The sequence below is a fragment of the Paramisgurnus dabryanus genome, chromosome 13 (genome assembly GCF_030506205.2).
Source record: "Paramisgurnus dabryanus chromosome 13, PD_genome_1.1, whole genome shotgun sequence".
Classification (NCBI taxonomy): domain Eukaryota; kingdom Metazoa; phylum Chordata; class Actinopteri; order Cypriniformes; family Cobitidae; genus Paramisgurnus; species Paramisgurnus dabryanus.
This window is the reverse complement of record NC_133349.1, coordinates 38,773,123-38,780,622: the sequence shown is the minus strand read 5'-3', so window position 1 is coordinate 38,780,622 and position 7,500 is coordinate 38,773,123. Positions and strand designations below refer to the sequence as shown.

The 7,500-nt window shown below is 48.4% G+C and overlaps 22 non-coding genes and 10 pseudogenes across 22 annotated transcripts in view; all 32 read left to right on the top strand.

Annotated features, from left to right (window-relative positions):
* The window catches only part of LOC135741857 (5S ribosomal RNA), a 119-nt gene extending 93 nt beyond the window's left edge, over nucleotides 1-26 (top strand). The window contains exon 1 of the ribosomal RNA XR_010529698.1: nucleotides 1-26. This exon is cut by the window's left edge and continues 93 nt beyond it. This is a non-coding gene — a ribosomal RNA (5S ribosomal RNA).
* A 125-nt stretch (nucleotides 27-151) lies between these two features.
* LOC135742133 (5S ribosomal RNA) lies at nucleotides 152-270 on the top strand. The gene has a single exon (XR_010529962.1). It is a non-coding gene; the product is annotated as a 5S ribosomal RNA (ribosomal RNA).
* A 125-nt stretch (nucleotides 271-395) lies between these two features.
* On the top strand, nucleotides 396-514 carry LOC135741931 (5S ribosomal RNA). Its single transcript, XR_010529768.1, has one exon. It is a non-coding gene; the product is annotated as a 5S ribosomal RNA (ribosomal RNA).
* Nucleotides 515-640: 126 nt separating this feature from the next.
* Nucleotides 641-759, top strand: LOC135742211 (5S ribosomal RNA; annotated as a pseudogene).
* Nucleotides 760-879: 120 nt separating this feature from the next.
* Nucleotides 880-998, top strand: LOC135742067 (5S ribosomal RNA). The gene has a single exon (XR_010529897.1). It is a non-coding gene; the product is annotated as a 5S ribosomal RNA (ribosomal RNA).
* A 125-nt stretch (nucleotides 999-1,123) lies between these two features.
* Nucleotides 1,124-1,242, top strand: LOC135742902 (5S ribosomal RNA). The gene has a single exon (XR_010530304.1). It is a non-coding gene; the product is annotated as a 5S ribosomal RNA (ribosomal RNA).
* A 120-nt stretch (nucleotides 1,243-1,362) lies between these two features.
* LOC135742307 (5S ribosomal RNA) lies at nucleotides 1,363-1,481 on the top strand (annotated as a pseudogene).
* A 121-nt stretch (nucleotides 1,482-1,602) lies between these two features.
* On the top strand, nucleotides 1,603-1,721 carry LOC135742026 (5S ribosomal RNA). The gene has a single exon (XR_010529858.1). It is a non-coding gene; the product is annotated as a 5S ribosomal RNA (ribosomal RNA).
* Nucleotides 1,722-1,846: 125 nt separating this feature from the next.
* On the top strand, nucleotides 1,847-1,965 carry LOC135741881 (5S ribosomal RNA). The gene has a single exon (XR_010529721.1). It is a non-coding gene; the product is annotated as a 5S ribosomal RNA (ribosomal RNA).
* A 125-nt stretch (nucleotides 1,966-2,090) lies between these two features.
* LOC135742130 (5S ribosomal RNA) lies at nucleotides 2,091-2,209 on the top strand. Its single transcript, XR_010529959.1, has one exon. It is a non-coding gene; the product is annotated as a 5S ribosomal RNA (ribosomal RNA).
* A 125-nt stretch (nucleotides 2,210-2,334) lies between these two features.
* LOC135742074 (5S ribosomal RNA) lies at nucleotides 2,335-2,453 on the top strand. The gene has a single exon (XR_010529904.1). It is a non-coding gene; the product is annotated as a 5S ribosomal RNA (ribosomal RNA).
* A 120-nt stretch (nucleotides 2,454-2,573) lies between these two features.
* On the top strand, nucleotides 2,574-2,692 carry LOC135742451 (5S ribosomal RNA; annotated as a pseudogene).
* Nucleotides 2,693-2,813: 121 nt separating this feature from the next.
* On the top strand, nucleotides 2,814-2,932 carry LOC135741942 (5S ribosomal RNA). The gene has a single exon (XR_010529779.1). It is a non-coding gene; the product is annotated as a 5S ribosomal RNA (ribosomal RNA).
* Nucleotides 2,933-3,057: 125 nt separating this feature from the next.
* On the top strand, nucleotides 3,058-3,176 carry LOC135742008 (5S ribosomal RNA). Its single transcript, XR_010529841.1, has one exon. It is a non-coding gene; the product is annotated as a 5S ribosomal RNA (ribosomal RNA).
* Nucleotides 3,177-3,301: 125 nt separating this feature from the next.
* On the top strand, nucleotides 3,302-3,420 carry LOC135741869 (5S ribosomal RNA). Its single transcript, XR_010529710.1, has one exon. It is a non-coding gene; the product is annotated as a 5S ribosomal RNA (ribosomal RNA).
* A 125-nt stretch (nucleotides 3,421-3,545) lies between these two features.
* LOC135741954 (5S ribosomal RNA) lies at nucleotides 3,546-3,664 on the top strand. Its single transcript, XR_010529790.1, has one exon. It is a non-coding gene; the product is annotated as a 5S ribosomal RNA (ribosomal RNA).
* A 126-nt stretch (nucleotides 3,665-3,790) lies between these two features.
* LOC135742481 (5S ribosomal RNA) lies at nucleotides 3,791-3,909 on the top strand (annotated as a pseudogene).
* A 120-nt stretch (nucleotides 3,910-4,029) lies between these two features.
* On the top strand, nucleotides 4,030-4,148 carry LOC135742417 (5S ribosomal RNA; annotated as a pseudogene).
* A 120-nt stretch (nucleotides 4,149-4,268) lies between these two features.
* On the top strand, nucleotides 4,269-4,387 carry LOC135742308 (5S ribosomal RNA; annotated as a pseudogene).
* A 121-nt stretch (nucleotides 4,388-4,508) lies between these two features.
* LOC135741965 (5S ribosomal RNA) lies at nucleotides 4,509-4,627 on the top strand. The gene has a single exon (XR_010529801.1). It is a non-coding gene; the product is annotated as a 5S ribosomal RNA (ribosomal RNA).
* A 125-nt stretch (nucleotides 4,628-4,752) lies between these two features.
* On the top strand, nucleotides 4,753-4,871 carry LOC135742608 (5S ribosomal RNA; annotated as a pseudogene).
* Nucleotides 4,872-5,012: 141 nt separating this feature from the next.
* LOC135742309 (5S ribosomal RNA) lies at nucleotides 5,013-5,131 on the top strand (annotated as a pseudogene).
* A 121-nt stretch (nucleotides 5,132-5,252) lies between these two features.
* Nucleotides 5,253-5,371, top strand: LOC135742904 (5S ribosomal RNA). Its single transcript, XR_010530306.1, has one exon. It is a non-coding gene; the product is annotated as a 5S ribosomal RNA (ribosomal RNA).
* A 120-nt stretch (nucleotides 5,372-5,491) lies between these two features.
* On the top strand, nucleotides 5,492-5,610 carry LOC135742310 (5S ribosomal RNA; annotated as a pseudogene).
* Nucleotides 5,611-5,731: 121 nt separating this feature from the next.
* Nucleotides 5,732-5,850, top strand: LOC135742027 (5S ribosomal RNA). The gene has a single exon (XR_010529859.1). It is a non-coding gene; the product is annotated as a 5S ribosomal RNA (ribosomal RNA).
* A 125-nt stretch (nucleotides 5,851-5,975) lies between these two features.
* Nucleotides 5,976-6,094, top strand: LOC135741882 (5S ribosomal RNA). The gene has a single exon (XR_010529722.1). It is a non-coding gene; the product is annotated as a 5S ribosomal RNA (ribosomal RNA).
* Nucleotides 6,095-6,219: 125 nt separating this feature from the next.
* Nucleotides 6,220-6,338, top strand: LOC135742131 (5S ribosomal RNA). The gene has a single exon (XR_010529960.1). It is a non-coding gene; the product is annotated as a 5S ribosomal RNA (ribosomal RNA).
* A 125-nt stretch (nucleotides 6,339-6,463) lies between these two features.
* On the top strand, nucleotides 6,464-6,582 carry LOC135742075 (5S ribosomal RNA). The gene has a single exon (XR_010529905.1). It is a non-coding gene; the product is annotated as a 5S ribosomal RNA (ribosomal RNA).
* Nucleotides 6,583-6,702: 120 nt separating this feature from the next.
* Nucleotides 6,703-6,821, top strand: LOC135742452 (5S ribosomal RNA; annotated as a pseudogene).
* A 121-nt stretch (nucleotides 6,822-6,942) lies between these two features.
* Nucleotides 6,943-7,061, top strand: LOC135741977 (5S ribosomal RNA). Its single transcript, XR_010529812.1, has one exon. It is a non-coding gene; the product is annotated as a 5S ribosomal RNA (ribosomal RNA).
* A 125-nt stretch (nucleotides 7,062-7,186) lies between these two features.
* Nucleotides 7,187-7,305, top strand: LOC135742009 (5S ribosomal RNA). The gene has a single exon (XR_010529842.1). It is a non-coding gene; the product is annotated as a 5S ribosomal RNA (ribosomal RNA).
* Nucleotides 7,306-7,430: 125 nt separating this feature from the next.
* Nucleotides 7,431-7,500, top strand: part of LOC135741871 (5S ribosomal RNA) — a 119-nt gene continuing 49 nt past the window's right edge. Inside the window, exon 1 of the ribosomal RNA XR_010529711.1 lies at nucleotides 7,431-7,500. This exon is cut by the window's right edge and continues 49 nt beyond it. This is a non-coding gene — a ribosomal RNA (5S ribosomal RNA).

The following is a 7,500-nucleotide window of genomic DNA, read 5'->3' as shown; positions in this document are numbered from 1 at the left end:
CCTGGGAATACCAGGTGCTGTAAGCATTTAATTAATTAATAATTTTTTTATGTCATTTTTTCCCATGAATGCGTCCTTTCTGTAAGCGATCTCCCATGGCATGGCGTTGCCACATTAGTTTTGAAGTGTCTCTCGAATCAAGTCCGCACTCGTTTACGGCCACACCACCCTGAGCACGCCCGCTCTCGTCTGATCTCGGAAGCCAAGCAGGGTCGGGCCTGGTTAGTACTTGGATAGGAGACCGCCTGGGAATACCAGGTGCTGTAAGCATTTAATTAATTAAATATTTATTTATGTCATATTTTCCCATGAATGCGTCCTTTCTGTAAGCGTTCTCCCATGGCATGGCGTTGCCACATTAGTTTTGAAGTGTCTCTCGAATCGAGTCTGCACTCGCTTACGGCCACACCACCCTGAGCACGCCCGCTCTCGTCTGATCTCGGAAGCCAAGCAGGGTCGGGCCTGGTTAGTACTTGGATGGGAGACCGCCTGGGAATACCAGGTGCTGTAAGCATTTAATTAATTAATTATTTTTTTAATGTCATTTTTTCCCATGAATGCGTCCTTTCTGTAACCATTTACCGATGTCATTGCGTTGCCACATTAGCCTTGAAGTGTCTCTCGAATCGAGTCAGCACTCGTTTACGGCCACACCACCCTGAGCACGCCCGCTCTCTTCTGATCTCGGAAGCCAAGCAGGGTCGGGCCTGGTTAGTACTTGGATGGGAGACCGCCTGGGAATACCTGGTGCTGTAAGAATTTAATTAATTAATTATTTATGTCATTTTTCCCATGAATGCGTCCTTTCTGTAAGCATTCTCCCATGGCATGGCGTTGCCACATTAGTTTTGAAGTGTCTCTCGAATCGAGTCAGCACTCGCTTACGGCCACACCACCCTTAGCAAGCCCGCTCTCATCTGATCTCGGAAGCCAAGCAGGGTCGGGCCTGGTTAGTACTTGGATGGGAGACCGCCTGGGAATACCAGGTGCTGTAAGCATTTAATTAATTAATATTTTTTTTATGTCATTTTTTCCCATGAATGCGTCCTTTCTGTAAGCGTTCTCCCATGGCATGGCGTTGCCACATTAGTTTTGAAGTGTCTCTCGAATCAAGTCCGCACTCGCTTACGGCCACACCACCCTGAGCACGCCCGCTCTCGTCTGATCTCGGAAGCCAAGCAGGGTCGGGCCTGGTTAGTACTTGGATGGGAGACCGCCTGGGAATACCTGGTGCTGTAAGCATTTAATTAATTAATTATTTATGTCATTTTTCCCATGAATGCGTCCTTTCTGTAAGCATTCTCCCATGGCATGGCGTTGCCACATTGGTTTTGAAGTGTCTCTCGAATCGAGTCAGCACTCGCTTACGGCCACACCACCCTGAGCAAGCCCGCTCTCGTCTGATCTCGGAAGCCAAGCAGGGTCGGGCCTGGTTAGTACTTGGATGGGAGACCGCCTGGGAATACCAGGTTCTGTAAGCATTTAATTAATTAATTATTTATGTCATTTTTTCCCATGAATGCGATCTTTCTGTAAGCGTTCACTGATGTCATGGCGTTGCCACATAAGTCTTGAAGTGTCTATCGAAGCGAGTCAGCACTCGCTTACGGCCACACCACCCTGAGCACGCCCGCTCTCGTCTGATCTCGGAAGCCAAGCTGGGTCGGGCCTGGTTAGTACTTGAATGGGAGACCGCCTGGGAATACCAGGTGCTGTAAGCATTTAATTAATTAATAATTTTTTTATGTCATTTTTTCCCATGAATGCGTCCTTTCTGTAAGCGTTCTCCCATGGCATGGCGTTGCCACATTAGTTTTGAAGTGTCTCTCGAATCAAGTCCGCACTCGCTTACGGCCACACCACCCTGAGCACGCCCGCTCTCGTCTGATCTCGGAAGCCAAGCAGGGTCGGGCCTGGTTAGTACTTGGATGGGAGACCGCCTGGGAATAGCAGGTGCTGTAAGCATTTAATTAATTAATTATTTTTTTATGTCATTTTTTCCCATGAATGCGATCTTTCTGTAAGCGTTCACTGATGTCATGGCGTTGCCACATAAGTCTTGAAGTGTCTATCGAAGCGAGTCAGCACTCGTTTACGGCCACACCACCCTGAGCACGCCCGCTCTTGTCTGATCTCGGAAGCCAAGCAGGGTCGGGCCTGGTTAGTACTTGGATGGGAGACCGCCTGGGAATACCAGGTGCTGTAAGCATTTAATTAATTAATTATTTTTTTATGTAATTTTTTCCCATGAATGCGTCCTTTCTGTAACCATTTACCGATGTCATTGCGTTGCCACATTAGCCTTGAAGTGTCTCTCGAATCGAGTCAGCACTCGTTTACGGCCACACCACCCTGAGCACGCCCGCTCTCGTCTGATCTCGGAAGCCAAGCAGGGTCGGGCCTGGTTAGTACTTGGATGGGAGACCGCCTGGGAATACCTGGTGCTGTACGCATTTAATTAATTAATTATTTATGTCATTTTTCCCATGAATGCGTCCTTTCTGTAAGCATTCTCCCATGGCATGGCGTTGCCACATTAGTTTTGAAGTGTCTCTCGAATCGAGTCAGCACTCGCTTACGGCCACACCACCCTGAGCAAGCCCGCTCTCGTCTGATCTCGGAAGACAAGCAGGGTCGGGCCTGGTTAGTACTTGGATGGGAGACCGCCTGGGAATACCAGGTTCTGTAAGCATTTAATTAATTAATTATTTATGTCATTTTTTCCCATGAATGCGATCTTTCTGTAAGCGTTCACTGATGTCATGGTGTTGCCACATAAGTCTTGAAGTGTCTATCGAAGCGAGTCAGCACTCGCTTACGGCCACACCACCCTGAGCACGCCCGCTCTCGTCTGATCTCGGAAGCCAAGCAGGGTCGGGCCTGGTTAGTACTTGGATGGGAGACCGCCTGGGAATACCAGGTGCTGTAAGCATTTAATTAATTAATAATTTTTTTATGTCATTTTTTCCCATGAATGCGTCCTTTCTGTAAGCGATCTCCCATGGCATGGCGTTGCCACATTAGTTTTGAAGTGTCTCTCGAATCAAGTCCGCACTCGTTTACGGCCACACCACCCTGAGCACGCCCGCTCTCGTCTGATCTCGAAAGCCAAGCAGGGTCGGGCCTGGTTAGTACTTGGATGGGAGACCGCCTGGGAATACCAGGTGCTGTAAGCATTTAATTAATTAAATATTTATTTATGTCATATTTTCCCATGAATGCGTCCTTTCTGTAAGCGTTCTCCCATGGCATGGCGTTGCCACATTAGTTTTGAAGTGTCTCTCGAATCGAGTCTGCACTCGCTTACGGCCACACCACCCTGAGCACGCCCGCTCTCGTCTGATCTCGGAAGCCAAGCAGGGTCGGGTCTGGTTAGTACTTGGATGGGAGACCGCCTGGGAATACCAGGTGCTGTAAGCATTTAATTAATTAATTATTTTTTTATGTCATTTTTTCCCATGAATGCGATCTTTCTGTAGGCGTTCACTGATGTCATGGCGTTGCCACATAAGTCTTGAAGTGTCTATCGAAGCGAGTCAGCACTTGCTTACGGCCACACCACCCTGAGCACGCCCGCTCTCGTCTGATCTCGGAAGCCAAGCAGGGTCGGGCCTGGTTAGTACTTGGATGGGAGACCGCCTGGGAATACCAGGTGCTGTAAGCATTTAATTAATTAATTATTTTTTTAATGTCATTTTTTCCCATGAATGCGTCCTTTCTGTAACCATTTACCGATGTCATTGCGTTGCCACATTAGCCTTGAAGTGTCTCTCGAATCGAGTCAACACTCGTTTACGGCCACACCATCCTGAGCACGCCCGCTCTCGTCTGATCTCGGAAGCGAAGCAGTGTCGGGCCTGGTTAGTACTTGGATGGGAGACCGCCTGGGAATACCTGGTGCTGTAAGAATTTAATTAATTAATTATTTATGTCATTTTTCCCATGAATGCGTCCTTACTGTAAGCATTCTCCCATGGCATGGCGTTGCCACATTAGTTTTGAAGTGTCTCTCGAATCAAGTCCGCACTCGCTTACGGCCACACCACCCTGAGCACGCCCGCTCTCGTCTGATCTCGGAAGCCAAGCAGGGTCGGGCCTGTTTAGAACTTGGATGGGAGACCGCCTGGGAATACCTGGTGCTGTAAGCATTTAATAAATTAATTATTTATGTCATTTTTCCCATGAATGCGTCCTTTCTGTAAGCGTTCTCCCATGGCATGGCGTTGCCACATTAGTTTTGAAGTGTCTCTCGAATCGAGTCAGCACTCGCTTACGGCCACACCACCCTGAGCAAGCCCGCTCTCGTCTGATCTCGGAAGCCAAGCAGGGTCGGGCCTGGTTAGTACTTGGATGGGAGACCGCCTGGGAATACCAGGTTCTGTAAGCATTTAATTAATTAATTATTTATGTCATTTTTTCCCATGAATGCGATCTTTCTGTAAGCGTTCACTGATGTCATGGCGTTGCCACATAAGTCTTGAAGTGTCTATCGAAGCGAGTCAGCACTCGCTTACGGCCACACCACCCTGAGCACGCCCGCTCTCGTCTGATCTCGGAAGCCAAGCAGGGTCGGGCCTGGTTAGTACTTGGATGGGAGACCGCCTGGGAATACCAGGTGCTGTAAGCATTTAACTAATTAATTATTTATTTATGTCATTTTTTCCCATGAATGCGTCCTTTTTGTAAGCATTTACCAATGTCATGGCGTTGCCACATTAGTCTTGAAGTGTCTCTCGAATCGAGTCGGCACTCGCTTACTGCCACACCACCCAGAGCACGCCCGCTCTCGTCTGATCTCGGAAGCCAAGCAGGGTCGGGACTGGTTAGTACTTGGATGGGAGATCGCCTGGGAATACCAGGTTCTGTAAGCATTTAATTAATTAAATATTTTTTTAATTCAATTTTTATTTATGTCATTTTTTCCCATGAATGCGTCCTTTCTGTAAGCGTTCTCCCATGGCATGGCGTTGCCACATTAGGTTTGAAGTGTCTCTCGAATCGATTCAGCACTCGCTTACGGCCACACCACCCTGAGCAAGCCCGCTCTCGTCTGATCTCGGAAGCCAAGCAGGGTCGGGCCTGGTTAGTACTTGGATGGGAGACCGCCTGGGAATACCAGGTTCTGTAAGCATTTAATTAATTAATTATTTATGTCATTTTTTCCCATGAATGCGATCTTTCTGTAAGCGTTCACTGATGTCATGGCGTTGCCACATAAGTCTTGAAGTGTGTATCGAAGCGAGTCAGCACTCGCTTACGGCCACACCACCCTGAGCACGCCCGCTCTCGTCTGATCTCGGAAGCCAAGCAGGGTCGGGCCTGGTTAGTACTTGGATGGGAGACCGCCTGGGAATACCTGGTGCTGTAAGCATTTAATTAATTAATTATTTATGTCATTTTTCCCATGAATGCGTCCTTTCTGTAAGCATTCTCCCATGGCATGGCGTTGCCACATTGGTTTTGAAGTGTCTCTCGAATCGAGTCAGCACTCGCTTACGGCCACACCACCCTGAGCAAGCCCGCTCTCGTCTGATCTCGGAAGCCAAGCAGGGTCGGGCCTGGTTAGTACTTGGATGGGAGACCGCCTGGGAATACCAGGTTCTGTAAGCATTTAATTAATTAATTATTTATGTCATTTTTTCCCATGAATGCGATCTTTCTGTAAGCGTTCACTGATGTCATGGCGTTGCCACATAAGTCTTGAAGTGTCTATCGAAGCGAGTCAGCACTCGCTTACGGCCACACCACCCTGAGCACGCCCGCTCTCGTCTGATCTCGGAAGCCAAGCTGGGTCGGGCCTGGTTAGTACTTGAATGGGAGACCGCCTGGGAATACCAGGTGCTGTAAGCATTTAATTAATTAATAATTTTTTTATGTCATTTTTTCCCATGAATGCGTCCTTTCTGTAAGCGTTCTCCCATGGCATGGCGTTGCCACATTAGTTTTGAAGTGTCTCTCGAATCAAGTCCGCACTCGCTTACGGCCACACCACCCTGAGCACGCCCGCTCTCGTCTGATCTCGGAAGCCAAGCAGGGTCGGGCCTGGTTAGTACTTGGATGGGAGACCGCCTGGGAATAGCAGGTGCTGTAAGCATTTAATTAATTAATTATTTTTTTATGTCATTTTTTCCCATGAATGCGATCTTTCTGTAAGCGTTCACTGATGTCATGGCGTTGCCACATAAGTCTTGAAGTGTCTATCGAAGCGAGTCAGCACTCGTTTACGGCCACACCACCCTGAGCACGCCCGCTCTTGTCTGATCTCGGAAGCCAAGCAGGGTCGGGCCTGGTTAGTACTTGGATGGGAGACCGCCTGGGAATACCAGGTGCTGTAAGCATTTAATTAATTAATTATTTTTTTATGTAATTTTTTCCCATGAATGCGTCCTTTCTGTAACCATTTACCGATGTCATTGCGTTGCCACATTAGCCTTGAAGTGTCTCTCGAATCGAGTCAGCACTCGTTTACGGCCACACCACCCTGAGCACGCCCGCTCTCGTCTGATCTCGGAAGCCAAGCAGGGTCGGGCCTGGTTAGTACTTGGATGGGAGACCGCCTGGGAATACCTGGTGCTGTACGCATTTAATTAATTAATTATTTATGTCATTTTTCCCATGAATGCGTCCTTTCTGTAAGCATTCTCCCATGGCATGGCGTTGCCACATTAGTTTTGAAGTGTCTCTCGAATCGAGTCAGCACTCGCTTACGGCCACACCACCCTGAGCAAGCCCGCTCTCGTCTGATCTCGGAAGACAAGCAGGGTCGGGCCTGGTTAGTACTTGGATGGGAGACCGCCTGGGAATACCAGGTTCTGTAAGCATTTAATTAATTAATTATTTATGTCATTTTTTCCCATGAATGCGATCTTTCTGTAAGCGTTCACTGATGTCATGGTGTTGCCACATAAGTCTTGAAGTGTCTATCGAAGCGAGTCAGCACTCGCTTACGGCCACACCACCCTGAGCACGCCCGCTCTCGTCTGATCTCGGAAGCCAAGCAGGGTCGGGCCTGGTTAGTACTTGGATGGGAGACCGCCTGGGAATACCAGGTGCTGTAAGCATTTAATTAATTAATAATTTTTTTATGTCATTTTTTCCCATGAATGCGTCCTTTCTGTAAGCGATCTCCCATGGCATGGCGTTGCCACATTAGTTTTGAAGTGTCTCTCGAATCAAGTCCGCACTCGTTTACGGCCACACCACCCTGAGCACGCCCGCTCTCGTCTGATCTCGAAAGCCAAGCAGGGTCGGGCCTGGTTAGTACTTGGATGGGAGACCGCCTGGGAATACCAGGTGCTGTAAGCATTTAATTAATTAAATATTTATTTATGTCATATTTTCCCATGAATGCGTCCTTTCTGTAAGCGTTCTCCCATGGCATGGCGTTGCCACATTAGTTTTGAAGTGTCTCTCGAATCGAGTCTGCACTCGCTTACGGCCACACCACCCTGAGCACGCCCGCTCTCGTCTGATCTCGGAAGCCAAGCAGGGTCGGGTCTG